This window comes from Artibeus jamaicensis, unplaced genomic scaffold, assembly GCF_021234435.1.
Source record: "Artibeus jamaicensis isolate MK-2021 breed Jamaican fruit bat unplaced genomic scaffold, CSHL_Jam_final contig_233, whole genome shotgun sequence".
Classification (NCBI taxonomy): domain Eukaryota; kingdom Metazoa; phylum Chordata; class Mammalia; order Chiroptera; family Phyllostomidae; genus Artibeus; species Artibeus jamaicensis.
In genome coordinates, this window is record NW_026521486.1 from 66,988,557 (window position 1) to 67,011,879 (window position 23,323).

The 23,323-nt window shown below is 39.9% G+C and overlaps 1 long non-coding RNA gene across 1 annotated transcript; it reads right to left on the reverse strand.

Moving 5' to 3' along the window:
- Positions 1-3,030: 3,030 nt before the first annotated feature.
- Positions 3,031-23,313, reverse strand: LOC119060859 (uncharacterized). The gene is made up of 3 exons (XR_005084680.2): positions 23,162-23,313; positions 22,798-22,880; positions 3,031-7,475 (listed from the first exon to the last, which is right to left on the reverse strand). It is a non-coding gene; the product is annotated as an uncharacterized LOC119060859 (long non-coding RNA).
- Between the last annotated feature and the right edge of the window lie 10 nt (positions 23,314-23,323).

Genomic DNA, 23,323 nt, shown 5'->3' on the forward strand with positions numbered 1-23,323 from the left:
CTTTGTTCCTGGCTGGTCAGTTGACCCTCGCTAATCTGAGTCCAGCATTGAAGCTACTACATATTTTTTCAAACAGTCATTATTTTGTACTTATTTCTCTACTTCTGGAAACATGCCTTCAGACAAGGGGCTGTTCTTGCAACAGCTCAAGCCTCAAGAAGAATTTCACTAGTTGAAGAACGAATCTGTAGCTGGAGCTATTAGCCTGAAGGTCATGGGAGAAATGCAGGCCAGAATTAGGATAGAGTCAGAGAGGGCAAGCATTCCACTTTATTATTCCCCTATTGCTTTGTTTCCTCTTTTGAGAGATTCGATGTAACTAGTATAAAGTACAATAAGGGTATTTCTAAAAGCTTCTCAGTAATTCACATGCGCAGCCAAAATTAAGAACAATTGGGACAGAACATAGAAGGCTCTTAAGTTTTAACAGTTTTTGTTCCACATGCATGCATCCATTTTCAGGAGTTCTTAAAAACAGTCAGTATGCTTGCCAGGAACTGTTCTCAGTACTTGACAAAAGTAGACCCTTATAATGCTCACAATAAGTCCACAAGAATGTTCTTACTATTTTCCTCACTGGATAAATAGGAAAATTGAGACACAGACTGTGAATAATTTGCCCAGGCTATATCACAGGAATGGCAGAGCTATTAATTGAACTGAGGCAGCCTGGCTCCAAAGTCTTCATTCTTATTTGCTTTGCTATAAAACTTCTATTTATGGAGTCAGAAGATAAGCGACAACCCGCCTGCTTTCCACATTGCCAAGTCAAGGGGTGGCAGTTGGACTGCTTGTTGGACTTCAGGTTTTCCAGAAAACCTGATCTGAGCCCTAATAAGAAGGAAAAAAAGGGGGGGGAGGAGGGAGGAAGAAAAGAAGGGAGAAAGAAAAAGAAATTAATTAAAGGAGAAAAAGCCTATATAGGTATCAGAGGGGAGATCATAAACAGACAATAACCCACCCCCAAAGAAAACAAATTATATGTATTAGAAAAACACTTACTGAAATTCGAATACAGTAAAGAAAAATTGCTAGAGATGTAAAACACAGGAATCCCCAACTAAATATGTTGGTAGATAAATTGAAAGAGATTGGTCACTGCAATGGCCTAAAAAGTAAAGCAAGTGTAAGAATGCTCTCAAAGTGCAACGTAAAAATAAAGAGAAATGGCAATCAAGAGAGAAGACATAAGCAATAAGAAGAGAGACATGAGACCTAGCATATACTGCATTTTATTCCCTTCTTTATACTTTATATGTAATATTTGTATTTTACTTTTCTACATATCTTTTTCCATATCTTAGCTGGTTTGATTATGTTACTATTTATTCTATGTTCCCTTCTCTTCAGTAGTTCTAGTACATTTAAAATCATTTTTAGTTCTATCCCACAAATATTAATGTATAATTCTCTTCCAAAATTTAGCAAATAGAATCATGTATATATGATGCATATATGATATATACATACATATCAAATAAGCTCAAACAAGATTTGTTTCAGGAATGCAATAGTGTTTGAACATCAGGAAATCTACCAACACAATATATTACTATAACAATTAAAGAGTAAAAAACATATGGTGACAGCAATAAATGCAAAAAGGTTATCTGATTAAATTAATAGACATACTAATAAAAACTCTAAGGGTTGGGGTTCTTGGGTTCCCCCAAGATGGGCAGACATCGAGAGGAACTGTGGGAGACAGTGCAGGACAGGGTTCCCGACTGGCTCTCTGAGGGGCTGTGTTGAGTTGTTTTTAGTAGGCTGGAGATAAGGCTGGCTTGCATGAAGACTGGGTGCGGCGGGGTTTGTCTTCTGTGTCAGGGACAGACCACTTCCTCCTACCTTTGAATTGCTGAGCACCAGCCTCCGCGCCTGCGCTGTGAGGGCAAGATGGCACTATTGCTTACTATCGCCACCCCAGAAAGGTGTCTGGGATCAAACCTTATTCCAAAGCACCTGCGGGGCAGTGGGCTTAATATCTGCAGTGGGGTAAGCAGTTAGAAGGGAGATAAGAATAACTATTTTTGCATTTTTCATAGGAAGTGGTGAGCTGGTTGCATTCTTGTGGTCAGCTTATCTGGAGTTCCTTCTGGCCATCTGGCATGCCTTCAGCCTGTGCCTAAGTCCTGTGAGGTCTCATAAGTATAATAGATGTCCAAGGAAACTACCAAAGTATAAGAAAAACAACAACAAAAAACTATTATTTGGAAATGTGCAAGTAGTATTCTAAATAGCCAACTAAGTGGACAATTTAAATTAAAATCAGAAAATAAGCATAGAACTATAGTATCACCAGCTTTATTCAACATTATCTTGGAAGTACTGATAAATACAATAAGCTATGATCAATTTTATGAAAAATTGTTCTTTTATGTTCTTTTACATTTTAAGTGATTTCCTTTGGTTGGTGACATTACATATGCAGAAAACCAAAGAGATCCAATAAAATGTTAGTAGAATTACAACAAGAAATTACTAAGTTGTCTATATATCAAAGCAATTCCAAATTCAGTAGGTTTTTCAATTTTCTGGTAACAAGTACCTAGAAAAGAAAAATGAGAAAGATACTCTATATTCCATTCATAATAGTGAAAAAAACTATAAAATGCTTAGGAATAAATTAATTAAAAATAAAAAACAAAGCCCTGGCTGGTGTAGCTCAGTGGATTGAGCGCAGGCCTGCGAACCAGACAATCGTGGTTCGATTCCCAGTCAGGGCACATGCCTGGGTTGCAGGCCAGTTCCCTGCAGGCCAGTTCCCAGCAGGGGACGCCCTAGAGGCAACCATACATTGATGTTTCTCTCCCTCTCTCCTTCCCTTCCCCTCTAAAGATAAATAAATAAAATCTTATAAAAAATAAAAATAAAAATAAAAAAACAAGTCTATAAAATATTATTGGTAGGCATAATATAAACATATTAGACCTGAAAAAATAGGAAGACATTATATTCTTTGATAGGAAAAGGTAGCATAAAAATAGCATTTTCCCAAAAGTAATATATTAATTATTTTTCATCCTAATTATGGTCACTATAGAATTGGATAAAATTTTAACATTGATACAAAAAGTTAAATGCTACAGAAGAGCAAAGAAGATTATGAAATTTAAGAACAATAAAGTGGTCCCTGGCCAGTGTGGCTTCGTTGGTGCATGGTCCTGTTAAACGAAGGATCATGGGTTTGATCCCGGTCGGAGCACGTAGGAGAGGCAACCAATCAATGTTTCTCTCATACATCAGTGTTTCTCTCCCCCTCTTCCCCACTCTCCCTAAAATCTATAAGCACGTCCTTGAGTGAGGATTAAGAAAAAAACAACAAAGTGGAATTTTGTCTTATTACATTTTGAACATTTAATAGAAATACTCTATGAAATCCATATGCTACTATAATAGGAAAAGATAAAAATGTCAATAGACTCAAAGGTAAGAAGACACATACAAAGGAATTTAAGGTGACAGATTAACTAGAGGATGCATTTTGTTTTTATTATGGTAGAAAGCATTTAACGTTAAATTTACCCAACTTAATTATTTTTAAGTTCAGTAGTGTTAATTGTTGGGCAGAAGATCTCTAGAACTTTTTCATCTTGCAAAGCTGAAACTTTACCCACATTCTTTCCCCCTCCCCTTAGCTTTTGACAAACACCTTTCTTCTTCTTTATGTATCCATGATTTTGACTAGGTACACTGTGTGAGTGGAATCCTCCCGTATCTATCCTTTGTGACTGGCTTATTTCGCTTAGCATATCTTTAAGGTTCCTCCATGTTGGAGTATGTGACAGGATTTCCTTCTTTCTTTAAGGCTGCATGATATTTCATTGTCTATATATACTACATTTTCTTTATCTATTACTCTGTCAGTAGGCACTCAGGTTACTTCAGTCTCTTGGTTATAGTGAATAATACTTCAGTGAACATGGCCATGCAAATATCTCTTAATGATCTTGCTTTGAATTCTTTAAAAAATTTTTATATTTTTATTTTTAAGTATCCTTTATTGATTATGCTGTTGCAGTTTTCTCAATTTTTTGCTCCCTTTTATCCCCTCTCTGCTCTGTACCCCCCAACCCTCCAGCACTTCCCACCCCCTTAGTTCATGTCAGTGGGTTGTCCATATAAGTTCTCTGGCTTTTCTGTTTCCTATACCGTTCTTAACCTCTCCCCATCTATTTTGTGCCTACCAATTATGCTTCTTATTCCCTCTACCTTCCCTTCTCATTCTCCCCTTCCACCTCCACACTGAAAACCCTCTATGTGATGTCCATTTCTCTGATTCTGTTCCTGTTCTAGTTGTTTGCCTAGTTTTTGTTTTCGTTTTTTAATTTTTAGATTCAGCTGTTGATAGTTGTCAGTTTGTTGCCATTTTATTGCCATAGTTTTGATCTTCTTCTATTTCTTAGGTATGTCCCTTTAACATTGCATATAATAAGGGCTTGGTGATGATGAACTCCTTTAACTTGACCTTATCTTGGAAACACTTTATCTACCCTTCCATTCTAAATGATAGATTTGCTGAATGCAGTAATCTTGGATGTAGGTTCTTGCCTTTCAAGACTTTGAATACTTCTTTCTGGTCCCTTCTTGCCTGTAAAGTTTCTTTTGAGAAATCAGCTGATAGCCTTATGGGAACTCCTTTGTAGGTAACTCTTTCCTTTCCTCTTGCTGCTTTTAAGATTCTCTCCTTATTTAATCTCAGGTAACTTAATGATGATGCTCCTTGGTGTGTTCCTCTTTGGGTCCAATTTCTGTGGGACCTCTGGGCTTCGTGGACTTCCTGGAAATCTGTTTTCTTCTCCAGATCGGGAAAGTTTTCCTTCGTTATTTGTTCAAATAAAATTTCAACTTCTTGCTCTTGTTCTTCTTCTGGTACCCCAGTGATTAGGATATTGGAATATTTAAAGTTGGCCCAGAGGTTCCTAAGCTTCTCCTCATTTTTTTTTTTTTTTAATTCTTGTTTCTTCATTCTGTTCTGGTTGGATGTTTATTTCTTCCTTTTGTTCCAAATGGTTGATTTGAGTTCTGGTTTCCTTCCCTTCACTGTCGGTTCCCTGTATATTCTGATTTCTTTCACTTTGGGTAGCCTTCATTTGTTCCTTCATTTGGTGACTCAAGCAGTTCTGTGAGCATCCTGATTACCAGTGTTTTGAACTCTGCATCAGATAGGTTGACTATCTCCTCGTTGCTTAGCTCTTTTTCTGGAATTTGGATCTGCTCTTTCATTTGGGCCATTTTTCTTTGTCTCAGTGCACCTGTTATGTTGTAGGCTGGCGGGGCCTTAGGTGTTTACCGGGCGAGGCAAGCCTCTTTGCTGCATTGTGGCATTGCTTGTGGGGGAGGGGTCATAGAGGGAACAATGCAGTTCACTTGCTTAGCCCCACTTTCCAACGAACTCTGTGTGTGAGACTGGGAGTTTCTCCTGCCGTGGCAACTCCATGGTAGTTTACAGCTAGCTTGAGTCTTTAGTTTCCCATTCAGACAGCCCCACCTCACTCACATGGTCTGTTGCCTTGCCACTGGTCCTCTCCACCTGCCTGGAAGCACGTCTCCATCCCTCCTGCTGGTCTAGTGAATGTTTCTTCAACTCCTTGGTTGTTAGAATTTTATGTAGTTTGATATTCTGGCACTTCTGGTTGTTCATTGTTTTTAGATTGGTTTTTATCCTCCTTTTGGTTATGTGAGGGAGCAAAGGGTTTCTATCTATGCCTCCATCTTGGCTGGAATTGTGAACTTTTTTTTTTTTTAAGAGTGAGAGGGGCAGTGGGAGAGGGAGAGAAAAATCAATTTGTTGTTCCACTTACGCACTCATTAGTTGATTCTTGTATGTCCTTGACCAGGGATCAAAGCTGCAACCTTGAAATATTGGGACAGTGTCTAACCAGCTGTGCTACTTAGCTAGGGCCTGTTTTGAATTCTTTTGGCTGTGTATCCAGAAATAGGATTGCTGGAATTGTATGCTAATTTTTAAATCTTTTTAAGTGTGCTGATTTTATTAAATCTAATTGAGGATCAGCTTGATCCAGTTAAATAAGCCTTATCATTAAGCATTGGTATGGCAGGTCTAGAGAAGACTTCACTCTGGGTTTTGCATCCTTGCTACTGAGGCCTGACTCTTCGGAAGGCTGTACTCAATGTCCTGGGTATGATGCAACCACTCTATTGTGACTGATGGGAACCATTCCCTGCATAGACTCCAAGAAATTTTTTGCCCTGCATGGACTCCAAGAAATTGTTCTTACTCCTTTGCAGTGACTATTTCTAAGATTCCTCTCACTCATGTGCAAATCAGTACTCAGTCAAATGTTTGAGGAAGTTTTCTGCAGTTCTCCAGAAGCTTCTCTCTGTGCACTGCTCTCCTATTCTGTCTCAGAAGTTCTAGTATTTATAGCTTCAACCTTCTTGAACTGATTTTTGCCTTCCCAACTTTTTTGTAACATTCCTTTACAAAAATTTACAATATTTTACCAAAAATATTTTGCAGTATTTCTTTTCTTTTTAAAGATTTTATTTATTTATCTTTAGAGGGGAAGGGAAGGAGAGAGGTAGAGAAATATCAATGTATGTTTGCCTTTTTGTGCGTCCCCTGCTGGGAACTGGCCTGCAACCCAGGCATGTGCCCTGACTGGGAATCGACCCGCGATCGTGTGGTTCGCAGGCCTGTGCTCAATCCACTGAGCTACGCCAGCCAGGGCTTGCAGTATTTCTTTAAAGAGTGTTGAACATTGTTCTGGAGGTTACTTTTGCATCAACTTCATCTTTCTGAGGTTTGATTTCAAGTGTTCTAGGTGTGTTTAGGTAGCCTTTACTGTTGAGCCAGTTTAGCTCCACTACTAAGATGGGACTTCCAAGATCTCTATTGAATGCCCATTAATTCAGTGAGGTCTCTTGCCAGCATCTGATGGGCACTAGATTGATCCCAAGCCTTGTGTGAGCTCCCAGAATTTTCTGTGTTACACCTGCTCTGAAATATTTTTTCCTCAGCAGTTGTTCTTTGCCCAGCCTCAAGGAGTTTCACCTTTCACATACAAGATTGGAATTTAGTCTAAAAGATTCAAAGGAGGAGCACCTATGGACATTTCTGGAGTTCTTTTTCAAGCTCTTTTCTCTCCTATTCACTGTCCCACAAATTTTAGCTGTCTTAGCTTTCCTGAATCTCAGTCTGTATTTCCTCATGAGACTTTCTTGCACTGTGGCTGAAAATTCTCCACAAATAGAAAGTCAGGGCAATCTAGCATTCTCCTAGTTTGTTTCCCTTTGCTTGTAGAACACAGTCTTGTGCTTCCTGTTGTTCAGTTGTTCCATCCCCCACCCCTGCTTTCCAGTTGTTTGCAGTTAGGAGAAGAGGAGTCCCAGAGCTGCAGAAATCTAGCCTTGACTTAATGATCAGACTGATTCCTTGTAGCAGTCCCCGATGTTCTTGAACGTAAAGGTAACACAACATCTGAAAATGGTTGATGATAGTTCCTTTGCTCCTAAATGTGGAGAAAACACATGAGGATAGAAACAATAAAGATCTATTAATGCTGCCAAGTTTGTAGCTCACTGAAAGTTGTTTTTCTAATGTAAACCACACTGAGGCGTTTCTAGGGACATGAAGAAGACAAATATTGTTCATTTCTTTTTTCCACAGAGCATCCAGGGGTCCCACTGGGAAAGGAAATAGTTGTGTCTCTGCCAACCTTTGCCTCCTTCTTATTCAATCACAAGAAATAATGGAGATCATAAAACCTGTGCCTTTGAGAGATTTCTTTGTTTGCCTGTACAGAATTGACAACAGCATACTCATGATTAGTAAAGAGTTTTCAATTATTCATTGGTTTAACAAAATATTTTTAAATGTCAACAATGTGCCAGGCACTATGGTAGGTAATAGACATGTGAAGATAAGTAAGAAACAGTCTCTAATGTCAGGGGGGTTATGAGAAAGTGAGTGAATATTTAATTATGATGCATTATATAACTATAAAATAAGAATGTATATAGGGCATTATGGAAGCAAACAGAAAAGATACCTAATCCAGTTTACAGGGGCATGATTCATAAAGTCAAATGCAGCAGAGAAAGCCCAGCAGAGAATTGAGAAACGTCTATTGGATTTTGCAATATGAAGATTATTGGTAATTATACCCGAGGAGTGCTACGGAAGCAGATAGAGTGGTTTGCATACTGAAAAAGTGGTGACAATGCATTAAGACCTCTTACTTCAAATGTGGATTTGAGATGGGAGACTCTTTCAATAATGGAGAGGCCATATAGTATCAGAGTAATACTTGGAGCCATGCTACTTAACATTTATTTGGAAGCTGGCTCTAATGTTCTTTAGTATGATTTTGATCAAGTTACTTAACCTATCTGTACTTTGTTTTACTTATCTGTAAATGGGGAATGAAGCTAATAGTACCCGCCTTATAACATTATTATTGGGATGAAATTAGTTAATACATGTAAAGAGAAGTCTGGTGCATAAAAAATACTGAATAGTTGTAGCCATTCCCATTATTATTAGGTAGGAGAGTTGGAAGGTGAAGAACATACCTTAGTGGTTTAGAAGGCAAAGTCATTTACTGACTACCTGCTGTGGGTTTAATTAGGACCAGGAATATCAAAAGAGAATATTAGACTGGGTTATTTTTTTTTTAAAGCAAGACTCAACTAAATGTTTTCTGTAAGATAACCATAGACATAGATAGATTAAAGGTAGAATAATGAAAAGAAAGGTAGACTACACAAACACTAATCAAAATAATGTTGTGATAGTTATATTAATACCAGATACAGTAGACTTCAAAACAAGGCATAACATCAGGAATAAAGAGGGACATTACATAATAATGGGTCAATTCTCCAAGAAGACATAACAGTCCTAAATGTGTGTGTACCTCACAACAGAACTTTACATGAAACAAAAACTGGCAGGCCTGAAAGGGGAAATAGACGGATCTACAGTTGGAGTTGGAGATTTCAATAAAGAAGCAGTAGACTGATGTAGGACACCATTGTGCCTGGCATGGGCCCAGTTCCCACGCGGAGATGCACAGGACCCATGCCCACGGATAGATTCTGCCGTGGGGAATCAGGCCTGCAATGTGCCTGGGCCACTTTGAGACTTGCTTTTGCTAAAACTCCCTCACCCTGAATTGAGATAGCAAGTGCTGACTGTAGCTTCCTAAAATCCATGCTGAAACTCCCCAGTATGGAGTGTAACCAGTTCAACTACTTTTTCCTTTTCATTTGCAAATATCCTTCTTCTGTGCTGTGATTTGCAGCATTCGCTCCTTTGTTTTTTGTAAAAGGTAACCACCTAAAGCCAACCTGTGCATAGTAAATGAGGACCATCATGTAAGGTGCCAAGAAACCCAATAAAGGCCTGTCATGGCCTTTTGGCTCCTCTTGAGAGCGAAGCCGCCCACCCTTTTCCTCCACAGGACTCGGTAGTCCGTGTAAATGTCTCTCCAACATCCACAATGTCACGAACTCTGAGAGCCTGGGTCTGCACCAGCTGGCACCCCTGAACAGGGACCCAGGGCTGTGAGCTATCATTGTGGACGACACACCAACTTGGTTGGAGTATGCAGGCAGCAGGCCAGGTAAGGGCCGATGACACCGAATGCTTTTCAGTAAGGTTGTAAGGGTATGTTGGATTTCAGAGGAAAAGGATTTTCTTCCTAGGTCGCCTTCTATTGTGACCACTTTGCAACTGTACCTTCTTTAGTAACCAGGAGCCTAGCTCTCTGTCCCAAATATTCTCCGCAACCTCTCAGGCGTGGGTGGAGCAGTTAAGAGCCCCAAGGGCAGTCGCTGCAACACTGTAAAAACACCCACAATCTGATCCCTGCAGCACAACTCCCAACTATGTCTAAGCTTGGGAGAAAGAGCAAAGATTTTCCCTTTAATTAGCTTTAAAAACATCAACTAGTTTCAGGACAATTTATAAACATTCTTTTAAGCTGCCTCTCATGGTCCCTTCAGTTTTACCTTTTCCCTCCATCTGCTGGCATAAGGATTTAAAGGTACCAATGGGGAGAAGGCAAAATCGAGACTGGTTTTGTGGCCACTGTGCTTGCAGTGGAAGGAATTTCAGAAAAAGGTTCTTTTATTTGTTAAAAGATTTCTTTAAAGGTTTCTGCGAATCAACCATGGGGAACGGGATCTCCAGGGTACAAGAGCAATATCTGAAGCTAGTTCAGCAGCGTTTGGGGGCTGCTCAATGTCTCCCTGATAAGGAATCTTTAGACTTAGTTATTTAGGAAAAAGTTGGGCAAAAATTGAAATAACACCAGGTGGTGTGAGATAAGACTCTAGGTTAATGTCTTGCTCCCTCCTTTAGAGGATTTAATTAGAAAATACTGGTTCGCTTGAATTTTCTTTTTGTTTTGAAAGGAACTGCTCACTCTCAAAGTGGCCCAGGCACATTGCAGGCCTGATTCCCCACGGGAGAACCTATTCGTGGGTGTGGGTCCTGTGCATTTCCTAGTGGGAGCTGGGCCCACGCCACGCAGAATGGTCTCCTACAGACTGGAAATTATTAAAGATACAGAAGGTATAAATAACCCTATCAGTTCACTTGACCTAACTGACATTTACAAAAAACTTGACCCAACAACAGAATGCATCCTTTCAAATGCATATAGAATATTCACTAGGATAGACCAGATTCTTGGCCATGAGACAAATTTAAAGAATAAGCCCTGGCTGGTGTAGCTCAGTGGATTGAGCATGGGCTATGAACCAAAGGGCTGCCAATTCAATTCCCAGTCAGGGCACATGCCTGGGTTGCAGGCCATGTCCCCAACGGGGACCACATGAGAGGCAACTACACACTGATGTTTCTTTCCTTCTCTTTTTCCCTCCCTTCCCCTCGCTCTAAAAATAAATTAACTAAATTTAAAAAATATAAAAAAGAATAAAAATTATTCAAAGTATATTCTCAAATCAACACAAATTATAAATCCATAGCAGAAAGATACATGGCAAATCCTCAAATATTTGGAAATTAAATGACTTTATAATGGTCAGTTTTCTACTGATGCTGTAACATATTACCACAATTTTAGTGACTTAAAACAAATTTGGAATCTTACAGTTCTTATAGGTAAAACATCCAAAATGGGTTTCCCTGGACTAAAATCAAGGTGTTGGAAGGGGTGCATTCCCTTCTAGAGGATCTAGAAGAGAGTGTTTGCCTTTTCCAGCTTCCAGAGACCACCTGCATTCCTTAGAGACCATCACGATTCCTTTCCTACATCTTCAAAGCTAGCAGTGGTGGATCATATCACTCTGACCTTGTTTTCCTCATCACATCTCCTTTGCTTTTGGCTTCTACTTTTAAGGGTGCTTGTAATTTACTAGGGGCCAGCCTGGATAGTCCAGGATAATCTCACTATTCTAAAGTCAGATGATTAGCAACCTTAATTCCATCTGCAACCTTAAACCCCTTTGTGATGTAAACTGACATACTCACATGTTCCAGTAATTAGGATATAGACATCTTGAGGGAGGGAGCAAGGAGACGGGAAAGGACATTATTCTGCCTTCTAGGGTAACCCATGAATCAAAGAGGAAGTCTCAAGGGAAATGAAAAAAAAAATTTCTTTTTAACTGAATGAAAATATACCATTTAAAATATTGGCTGCACTACTACAGATACTTATAATAAAAAAAGAATAAAGATCTAAATTAGCAATCCAAGCTTCCATCTTAAGAAACTAGAAAAAGAGCAAATTAAACCCAAGCAAGTAGAAGGCAGGAAATAAAGAGTAGTAGAAATCAATAAAATTGAGAAGTGAAACATAGTTGAGAAAAATCAATGAAACAAAAGCTGACTCTTAGAAAAATAAATCGGTAAATCACTAGCTAGCCTGACCAAGAAAAAAATAGAGCATATGTAATATCCGATATTAGGAATAAAAGAGGAGGATAACTACAGACCCACAGACACTAAAGGATAATAAGAGACCACTGTGAACAACTTGATTTAGGACCAGAAGCAAACTGGGAAAGTTTCCAAGAATAAGTAAAAGGACACAGGAGGAAGCTGAAGCACAAAAAGTAAAAGAACTGACAGGTAGTCTTGAGGATGAAGCTGATGACTGTAAGTTTGTATTGATGCACAAAATCTAGGTGGCTCAAGAGAATTTTTACAGAACTTTCCTTGAAGGTTGGTGTTTTTGGTTGATGCACTTGAAATATAAGGGTATGAGAGAATCAAGGATGCTGGTAAGAGAGAGTAGAAGTGCTCAGGATGGAGTTCAAATCTATTGATGGTGTGAGGAAGCTAGAAATAGGAGGGATGGAGAGGCCACGAGAGGGACTGATGGATGACCTGGGGCAGGGATGATTTTCTGTATCGCAGCCCCTCTGTAGATGTTTTTCCCTCAGCAGATGTTCTTTGCCTAGCCTCATGGAGCTTTGTCCTTTGCACACAAGATTGGAATTCAGTCTAAATGATTCAAGAAAGAGACCCCTATGCAAATGGGATTTTGGAGGAGTTGACAGCAGACGGAGGTTTACGTAATTGGAGGTTTGTACAAAGGGGCATGCGGGTGCACACAAGAGAGAGATTGATTTATTGGAAATGAAGGCATAAGAGAGCTGGTACTTGGGTGGTGCAGTCATTTATTTTGCATCTACCATGATCCAGACATTATTCTGGACACAAGATATAATGGTGAGCAATGCACATCTTCACTGCCCTAGAACTTAGAACTCTAGTACTGGTAAATAGATAGGTACTTGTCATATTCAGTGATCCATGCTAGGAAGTACTTAGAAAGTGGCATGTGAAATGGTAACATTTTAAATGAGACCCTACCAAACAGGAATGAGTAGCCAATAGAGTCAACACTCAAGCAAGGGGTGCTGAGTGCTGAAATCCTCTGTATACATGTGTATTGCCAAACATTCCATTAGACCATCCACAGCTATTGAAAAGCTCTCCAATTTCAAGATCACAAATCTCCCATAAGAACCCTCAACCAAATTATTTCACAAGTGCAAAACAGTTTCTTGGAGAGGGTTTTCCATCTTCATACTGATTTATTTTTCAAGAAGATGGAAAAGTATAGTCATTTGGGCCTAGTTTAAGTGGACAAATCTCTTGACTTTCCAGTTCCATATAACTCCTGGCATCTAGATTTTAAAAGTGAGCATATTAGACTGACTTAGAGAGACTGCTACTATTCTGAATTGAACCTTCTTAGTAATCTAGAAATTGCAGCTACATAATTCTTTGTCTTTTTTTCCTCCCCAAAGACATTCTTTTCATTGCTTTTTAGACAGAGAGGAAGGAGAAAAAGAGAAGTACCAATGTGAGAGAGAAGCACTGACTGGTTGCCTCCCCTATGCACCCGGACCAGGGACTGAACTTTTCAGCCGTGGATGATGCTCCAACCAACTGAGCCACCACAGTCAGGACACAGCTACACAATTTTATTGTCAGTCATGGCAAATATATACTTCTATCTGATACAACCTTATACTCTAGTTATTTCAAAACATAATTTATAAAATGGAAATATTAAAAACACATTATAATTAAACAAACTGACTTTTACTTGTTCTCCCTTTAACCTTTGAACTTCTATAATTTTAGTAGAAATTGATAAGTTCTGAGATATGAAAGTTTGGCTTAAACTTCTTCTTTGATAAGAATATGTAAAGTTTCTTGAGACACTTTTAGTTAACACTGTTACTTTGGGAATAAAGGACTTGGGAACTGTCCTTTTCTCTCTCCCTGGCCCATATTTTTTTTGGAATGTTCTTGTTTTCTATAAGTATGAAGAATAATCTCCTAATTTTTTTTCTTTTTCCTGTTGAGGGACTTCTGAGTTCCTGTCTTGAATGTACCCTGGCCAGCCTGGTAAATTTCATCAAGCTGCTTGTGCCCCTTTGTGGCCAATGCTTATAAATACAGCTCAGTTTTGCTTGTCTGCAAGAAGCATTTGAAATGTTGCTTCACATTTAAGAACCACAGGGAGATGAGGTCAGAACCAACTAGAAGCTAGGGGCATAGCCTTTGACACAGTAGAGAGTGGATACCTGAGCAAGGACAGGATTCTGATTGAAATGAGAGGAGGTGTGCGTTCCAGTTTGGCATCAAACATGGCTTACTACAGGGCTTCTGGTTAGGATGGTGGAATAGGTGAATGCAGTGCTCACATCCTCTAACGACCACATGAAAACTGCAACTGAACTGCAGAACAACCATCATTCAGAGCCGCCTGAGAGCTAGCTGAGAGGAGTTGCTGTAGCTGAGGATGTGAAAGCAGGCTGCATCAAGACGGGTGGGAGGGGTAGGGATGTAGAGCAAGCTGGTCCTACACCCAAGTGTGGTGGTTGACAACTGGGAGGGCTGCTCCCACACTCAGAGTGGCAGTTGAGAATTGAGAGTATTGCCTTAGCTGTGGAGGTCCCCCCCTTGGGGAGCGAGGGGTCCCAGCCCCACACTAGGACATCCAGCTGGGGTTTCAGTGTTGAGATGAGAAGTCCTCATAGACTCTGGCTTTGAAAGCCAGCAAGGATTATGGCTGAGTGGGATGGAGGGCTGCAGGAGCCTGGGGACCTCTTAGAGGACCTGCACGTGGATTTACTTGGACCCACTTGCTCTGAGCTCCAGCACTGAGGCAGCAGCTGGAGGAGCGCCTAGAACATATGGGGAGGAACTGAATTGTTTGGCACCAGGACAAGTGTTGGAGGGGCAATTTTCTCCCAGATGGAAGTGCTGGCAGAGGCCATTGTTCTTTTGCTGAGCCCTCCTCCCACAGAGCCAGCAGGCAGGTGCCATATCAGAGTGTCCATCAATCTAGCGATTACACTTTTCCCCACCCTGGTGATTCCCTGAGATCCCATCCCACCCTGCCTGAGTCCACTAAGTCATTTCCAGTGGCTTTTCCATACAAACAACCTTTCTTGGCTCATGCTTGGGACTTTCCTAAAATCTGTCAAGCAAGCAGCATCTGACCTCTGTGCACTTTGTACCTCCTGCTAAGTGACCCCAGGCTTGGCAGTAGTGGCAGCTGTACTTGTTTTTCAGCATGACCTGTCTTGTGAACCTCTAAGCCCAGCTCAATAGCAGCCATCTGCATATTGCTCTGTAGCTCAGGGCCCAGAGCAAGCACACCCAGTAGACAGCTCCAGATCACACTAAAGCACCATACAGCCACCTCCACAAGTAATACACTAAAGGGGCATACTCAAAGGGCTAGAAGCCCTACTGAAGTTACTCCTGCTTTATGGGATCAGCCCCTGCACAGCAGATCCTCCATATTGGTCACAGCCAGTCCTTGCAGTTGATTGGCCTGGGGGTCAATCCCTACCATTGATGTACCAACAGTATTCAAGGCTCAACTAAACAGGATGGTATATACAGCCTTAATGGTGGGGGATGCACCTGGATTGTTCAACTGAGGTGACTTGGTAGGGCTGCACCTTTGGGCCCTATAGCAGGGGTCCCCAAAACCCAGGCCACAGACTTTACTGGTCTGTGGCCTGTTAGGAACCAGGCCACACAGCAGGAGGTGATTGTCAGGTGAGTGAGTGAAGCTTTGCTCACATTACTGCCTGAGCTCTACTTCCTGTCTCTTCCCCACCCCCATCCATGGAAAAATTGTCTTCCATGAAACGAACCCCTAGTGACATAAAAGCTGGGGCCAGCTGCCCTAAGGACATCTGCTACACAAAGGCACTCTACCAAGAACAAGAGCTTCTACCTAATATATAGGAATAAACATAGGGAGCCTGCCAAAATGGGGAGACAAAGAAACATGTCCCAAATGAAACAACAGAATAAAACTCAGAAGCACAGAGTCCCAAACAACAAAACCCCAACAGGCCCACACCAAACCACACTATAATCAAAATGCCAAAGACAAAGAGAGAATCTTAAAAGCAGCAAGAGAAAAGCATTTAGTTACTTACAAGGGCATTCCCACAAGATTGTCAGTTCATTTCTCTAAAGAAACTTTGCAGACCAGAAGACACTGGCAAGAAATAACTAAAGTGATGAAAAACTAGGACCAACAACCAAGATTACTTTTAAGGAACAAGTATGAAAGACACAGGGATGAGGACTAGGGGGGGAGGAAATGGGAGGGAGGTGAGGAGCACAGGGCGGTGGTGGGGGCTGGGATGGGAGAAATAGACAAAAAAAATGTACTTGAAAAATAACTAAATAAAAATTAAAAAAAAACCAACCAAGATTACTCCACACAGCAAAGCTATCATTTAGAATCAAGGGACAGGTAAAAAGCTTTCCAGAAAAGAAAAATCTAAAGGGGTTCATCACACCAAACATGTATTATAAGAAATGTTAAAAGGGTCTTATACATAACTACCAACAACTATTTTAAATGCAAATGGACTAAATGCTCCAATCAAAAGACATATGGTGGCTACATAGAAAAAATAAGACCCTTCTATATGCTGTCTGAAAAAGACTTATTTCAGATTGAATGACACTCACAGACTGAAAGTAAATGGGTGGGAAAAGGTAATTCATGAAAATGGAAACCAACCAACCAATCAACCAACCGAAGCTGGAGTAAAAAACTTATACCAGACAAAATAGACTTTAAACCAGAGGCTGTAACAAAGAAGGACCCAGAAATTCTTTTTTGGGGTGTTTATCTGAAGAAACCATAAATGCTAAATCAAAAAGACATATAAAGCCATATGTGTATTGCAGCATTATTTATAATAGCCAAGATATGGAAGCAACCTGAGTGCCTATCAATAAATGAATGGAAAAAGAAGTGGTGAATATGACTGAGCCATAAAAAAGAAGAAAATCCTGCCATCTGCAATAACATGGATGGACCTAGAGGGTATTGTGCTGAGTGAACTACATCAAACAGAGAAAGAAAAATACCAGATGATTTCATTTACATGTGGAATTTAAAAAAAACAACAGCAACAGACTCATAGACACAGAAAATGGTTGTCAGGTGGGAGGGGGTTGGGAGGATGGATGAAAAGGTTAAGGGACTAGGAAGTACACATTGGTGAACAACTGTATGCCAACAAACTGAATAATGTGGACAAAATGGGAAAATTCCTAGAAAAATACACCTTCTAAAACTAAATCAGGAAGATCTCAGATTATATTTTCTAATCTGAATAAACACATTAAACCTAGTGAAATTGAAGCAGTAATCAAAAAAACCCCAACAAACAAAAGCCCCGGACTAGATGGCTTCACAGGTGAATTTTACTAAACATTCCAAGAAAAACTAACACCTGTCTTTCACAAGATATTTCAAAAAATTCAAGAGGAGGGAAGTCTCCCAAACTCATTTTATGAAAGCACTATTATCCTAATTCCAAAACCAGATAAAAACACTACAAAAAAAATTATATCCTGAATGAACACAGAGGCCAAAATCCTCAAAAAATTAGCAAAATAACTACAGCAATGCATCAAAAAGATCATACACCATAATCAAGTGAGATTTATTTCAGGAATGCAATGTTGGTACAATATTAGCAAATCAATAATTGTGATTCACCACATAAACAGAATGAAGGATAAAAACTACACAATGATATCAATAGATGCAGAAAAAGCATTTGATAAAACCCAGCCCCTAATTATAATAAAAACTCTCAGGAAAGTGGGAATAGAGGGAACATACCTAAACTTAATAAAAGCCATATATGACAAACTCACTGCCAGCATCATACACAATGGGCAAAAACTACAAATGCTCCCCTAATATTAGAAACATGACAGGGATGTCTGTTTTCACCTCTCTTATTCAACATAGTACTGGAAGTTCTAGCCATAGCAATCAGACAAGAAGAAATAAAAGCCATCCAAATTGGAAAGAAACAAGTAAAACTGTCATTATTTGCAGATGACATGATATTGTACATAGAGAACGCCAAAGATTCCACCAAGAAACTACTAAAACAAATATGAATTGAGCAATGTAGCAAGACACAAAATCAATATTCAGAAATCAGCATTTTTAATATACCAATAATGAACTAACAGAAAGGGAAATTAAAAAAAATCCAATTTACAATTTCTTCAAAAAGAATAAAATCCCTAGGAATAAAACTAGCCAAGAATATAAAAGACCTATACTTGGAAAATTATAAGACACTGAAGGAAGAAGTTGAAGAAGATACAAATAAGTAGAGGCACATACTGTGTTCATGGATAGGAAGAATTAACATCATTAAAATGTCCATACTGCCCAAAGCAATCTATAGATTCAATGCAATTTTTATCAAGATTCCAACGATGTACTTCACAGAACTACAACAAATATTTCAAAAATTTATATGGAACCACAAAAGACCCCGTATGGCAATAGTGATCCTGAGAAAGAAGACCAATAACCCAGATTCCTAGATTCTGTTCTTAAAATTCTGATTTAATGTTGGCGGGGGACTGGGAATCTGAAAATCTACATTTCTAAATAGCTCCCAGCTGATGCTGATGGCCTGCAGATGACACTCAGTCACACTGTCCTAAAGGATTTCTCACTGTTTCTATGATAAAATCCAAAATTCTTAGCATTACTTTCAGGTTCTATGTGAGCTTCTTTACTTCTTTGCATTCATCTTCCACCATGTTCGTCTCATTCCTGGTGCTTGTTTTGATGCTATGCTATGTCCTGAAATCTGAATCTCTCTGCCTGGCTGATTCCTACTCCTCCTTCAACACTCTGATCATTTATTTATTCTATTGAGGGTCCACAAACTCAGGTATGCAAGAAATTTATTTTTTCAAAAATTGAATTTAATTTTTAACTTCTAATAGAAACTAAATGTAAATGTGAGTAAGCTTAGTCAGTTCAGAACCTCCACCATATCTTCTTGCCCAGGCTGTATCAATGTTTGAAGGGACCTAGGAATTTCCAAGGTGCCAGACAGTAGGGTCTCAGTTATCAGCATCCAAATATGTTGGCATCTGCCATCTCTCCACATTCTCGTACCCAGCTGGCACTCAAGTGCTGCTGTGTCCTACTTGTTCCAGGAAAAAAAGGTATCTTTAAGTAGGACAACAATCCTACTTTGCCCAGGAATTAGGGGTTTCCCAGGATGTGGGAGTTTCAACACTCAAATCAGGAAAGTCTTCGGCAAACTGGGATGATAGTTCACCCTATCTCTAAATCCAGCTCTGTATCGATGTTTCTCTGCAGGCTATAAGAAACATTTGAAGTTCTTTCAGCACTGGCATTGAGGGAATTCTAAGACTAGAGGCTTTCTGTCTAGACACTCTACCTCTATTCTAGGGCTTCTGGTCTATCTTAGACACAGGTGATCTTTATAAGCTTGTTACCTTCTTCGGCTTTTTTGAGGAAGAGAGAAATTTGTTCCCTTTGGTCCTGGATTCTCCAAATTTACTGGGATGTTATCATTATGAATACACTGGGCTACAAATAATAGACAACCATACTACATTGAATTATATGTTAGGTGTTTGGTTTCTCCAATCGAAGTCCAGATAGCCCTTGACAGTCTTGCTCAGTCGATTGGAGTGTCGACCTGTCACCAAAGGGTTGCAGGTTTGATTCCAGGTCAGGGCACAGGCATAGGCTGTGAGTTCCAACCCCAGTCCAGGCACGTGTGATCCTGCTCTAGGCATGTATAATCCCTGGTCTGGGCATATATGGGGGCAACTGATCAATACTTCTCTCTTGCATTGATATTGCTCTCTCTCTCCCCCTTCCTTTCTCTCTAAAAAGCAATGGAGTATCCTTGGGGGAAGGTAAAAAAAAAAAGTCCAGAAATAGGTAATCCATGATTAGGATGGTTACTTAAGACTATGTTTAACTTCCTGCTCTGCCACATGATTTTAATTCTCATAGTTGCTATATGACTATTTTAACTCCAAGACTATGAATTCAAGGATTTCTCCTTTTATCTTTGTAGCAGAGGAAGACGGGGCATAAGGGTTGGAATGTTTGAGTATTGTATAATGTACCGCAGGTATAAGCACCAAGGTCTAGTTCTCTTGCTTTTCTTCTAATAATCCTCAACTGATGTTTATTAGTATTAGAGATGGTGGGTTGGGCTTCTGAAAATTAAAATCCAAAAACTAGCATCATTGTTATAGTATGTTCTGTTGTCGCTATCCTTCCCTGATACACAGGATGTCTCATGTCTCATTAAACATCAGGAGGAAATACCTGTTGGCTAAAATATTAAAATATTATCCTACTTCTATTCATGCAACAAATGTTTATTGAGTGACCATTGTGTTCTGGGCCCAGTGCTAGGCCCTGAAGACTCAATAGTGTGCCAGACATCTAGGTATCTGTTCTCATAGATCCTATAAACAAAATGTTAGGCGTATCATTAAAAGTATGAAGAAATCGAGGTTACTTTGGAAAGTATCATGAGCGTAGCCTCCCCAAGGAGGTGATATGCAAGTTAGTATCTGAAGGATGAGATTGAGTTAGCGATGAGAAACGCTGAGAGTAGAACATTCCAGATAGAAGAAGCTATAGTCAAGGGCCTAAAGTTTTATTCGAAGCTGTGCTCCTTCCAGAAACTCTAGAAAAAAATCTATTCCTGATCTCTTCCAGCTTCTGGTGGTTGTCAGTATCCTGTGGCTTGTGCCTGCGTCATTCCAATCTTTGCCTCCTTGGTCACACTGCTTCTTCTTTTGTGTGTGTAGCATCTCTTTCTGATTTCTTCTTATGAAAGTATTTGTGATTGCCTTTAGGGGCCACCCAGATAATCCAAGATAATCTATCTGAAAATGATTAATTTATCATATCTAAAAATACCCTTTTCCAAATAAGGAAACATTTACAGGTGTCAGATGTTAGGACCTGGTATCTTTGAGGGGGGCATTATCAATCTGCCACAATTTACATTTATATTTACCCACTTTGCTCAAAACGGTGTCAAACTCCCTGGCTGGTGTGGCTCAGTAGATAGAGTACCAGCCTGCGAACCAAAAGGTCCCTGGTTTGATTCCCTGTCAAGGCACATTCCTGGGTTGCAGGCCAGATCCCCAGTAGTGGGTGCATGAGAGGCAACAACCCATTGATGTTTCTCTCCCTGTCTTAACAAAAAAAGGGAGGGGGGGAAAAAAAAACCCTGTGCTAAACTAAATTATCGCAATCAGTGAATATTTGTAATACTTTAAAAATGCCAATGTAAGCTAAGCCTGAAAAATTATTTTATTATTAAAAATTATTTTATTTTACAATAAAAAATTTTAACTGTTTTTTATTCAGTGATAAATGCAAAGTAATACGTGTAGATTCTAAGATGATCAAGCTATTAAATGATCTGGGATCTGTATCATTTGAAGACAGATTGCAAGAATTAGCTATTTGAAATTAAAAGAGAAGGTTTAAAGGAAGATCACATAGCTTTCTTCATTCATATGAAGATGTTTCACAAGGAATAGAGATTAGATACATGCTGGGTAGAATGAACCAGAAACAATCGCAGACAAAGAGAGGCAGATTTCAATTCAATACGAAGAACAATTCAGAACAGACAGTGGAAGGTGCCCCTTCAAAATGAATTCTCTTTCTAATTCTGAAAGTATTCATGAATATGCAAAGACCCTAAAAGGAAGAGTGCCGATAGAAGTAGAGAATATATCCTCCGATATAATCATGAGTATATTTAACAAAAACATTAAGGCTCTTTAATGACTGATTTTAAATAAATCTAGGTAATGTTATCCTTAAAAAAAAACCTTCACCTGAGGATATGTTTACTGATTTTAGAAAGAGAGGAGGGGGGGAGAGAACACCCATGTAAGAGAGAAACATCGATCGCTTACCTCCTGTAGGTGCCCTGGGATCGACTGCACAACCTTTTTGCGGGGGAGCTGGTTGGAGTGTTGTCCTGTACACTCCAACCGAGCCACCAGGCCAGGGCAATATTATCCTTCTTAATTCATTTTCCAAATTACAGTAAAGCCAGAGTGACCTTTTAAAAGTCAAATCTGATTATGTCAGCCCCCTTGATTAAAATCATTCTTTCTTTGAAAGATCCTCTCAATATTGACCCCTGGCTTCTTTTCCTGGCTCATCTGATGCTCTTTTCCTTCCTCTTTGCATTCTTGCATATTGCTTAACTTTAGATACTTGCTCTTTCCTACCACAAGGCTGTTGCATGATGTTCACTCTGCAAAGCTCTCCTTCTCTGCCTAGGTTACTCCAGTTGGGTCCCCATATAAGTTTTCAACTTATTCTGAACTGTATTGTTAAGAGGAAAGAATTTATTATATATATTTTCACCATGTCTGTCTTCCCTGCTAAAATGTGAGCTCTTGATGACAGACATTGTATCTTGTTCAGCACAGGACCTGGACACCTTCAAATATTTGAGAGAATGAATGGACTATCTGGTTCCAAGTGGAAAAAGAAGTCTGGTGGGAAAAAAAATATTTCCCTAACTGATACCAGATTTCTAGTAGCAAATTTTCAGAAACACTAGTATGGTTTTCTTGGAAGAGTGTTTTTCATGAAAGAAAGGGGAGGTGGATGAGGAAAGTTAAGCAATCAACGAAGAAGCCAGGTCTACCAAGGTAGAGTCACTTTGGAATGTCAGAAGCCTCATGGACAACAAAAGCTGGGGCGCCAAAGTATAGTGGCTTTAGCTGTATCATTTATGTATTCATTGTTCACTCATTCATTCCCAAATGTTCATAAAATGCCCATTATGTGCTTACTGCTTGGCCTCAGAAACTCAAAGGTGGGCAAGTCTTTCCTGTCCTTAAATCTACAGCCTAAGAAGGACAAATACTCAGCAAAGTAATTCCCAGGAAGTGTGGTAAACACTGCTAAGGATGGTACATCCGTGTTATGAAATACCTACCTTGGGGGGTAGAGTAGGAGAGGGATGGAAGAAAGAAGGAGAAAGATGGGTGGTCAGGAAGCCTTTCCGGTTTAAGCTGAGACCTGAAAGATGAAGAGGAGACTTATCGGTCTGGGGAACGAAAAGAAGCTCACTAGTTATGATTTGGGGTCCCACAGAAAAATACTATCAAGGTATTGAAGGGCACCTTGGCAGTTTAGCTGACAGGGACGCTGATGTGAGAGCGGTCATCAGCCTTGCGAATACTCCCTAAGCAAGAACGATAACGTCCTGTACTTCGACATTTCACCTAAGCTGAACTTGCCTCAATCTACTCATTCCTTGCTCCCCAAGGCTCCCACAAAATGTGGTGCTGGCAACCCACCTCCACGTACAGACTGCACGTAACACCTCCCAGCGGAGCCGACTCAGTCTGGGGATGAGAAGCCCCGCCCACGCCCAGGCACGTCCTCCTGGGCCAAGTTCCTGGGGCCGCCCGCGGTCGCGGCGGTCACGTGACCCGAAAGTGTGACGTAGGAGGAAGGAG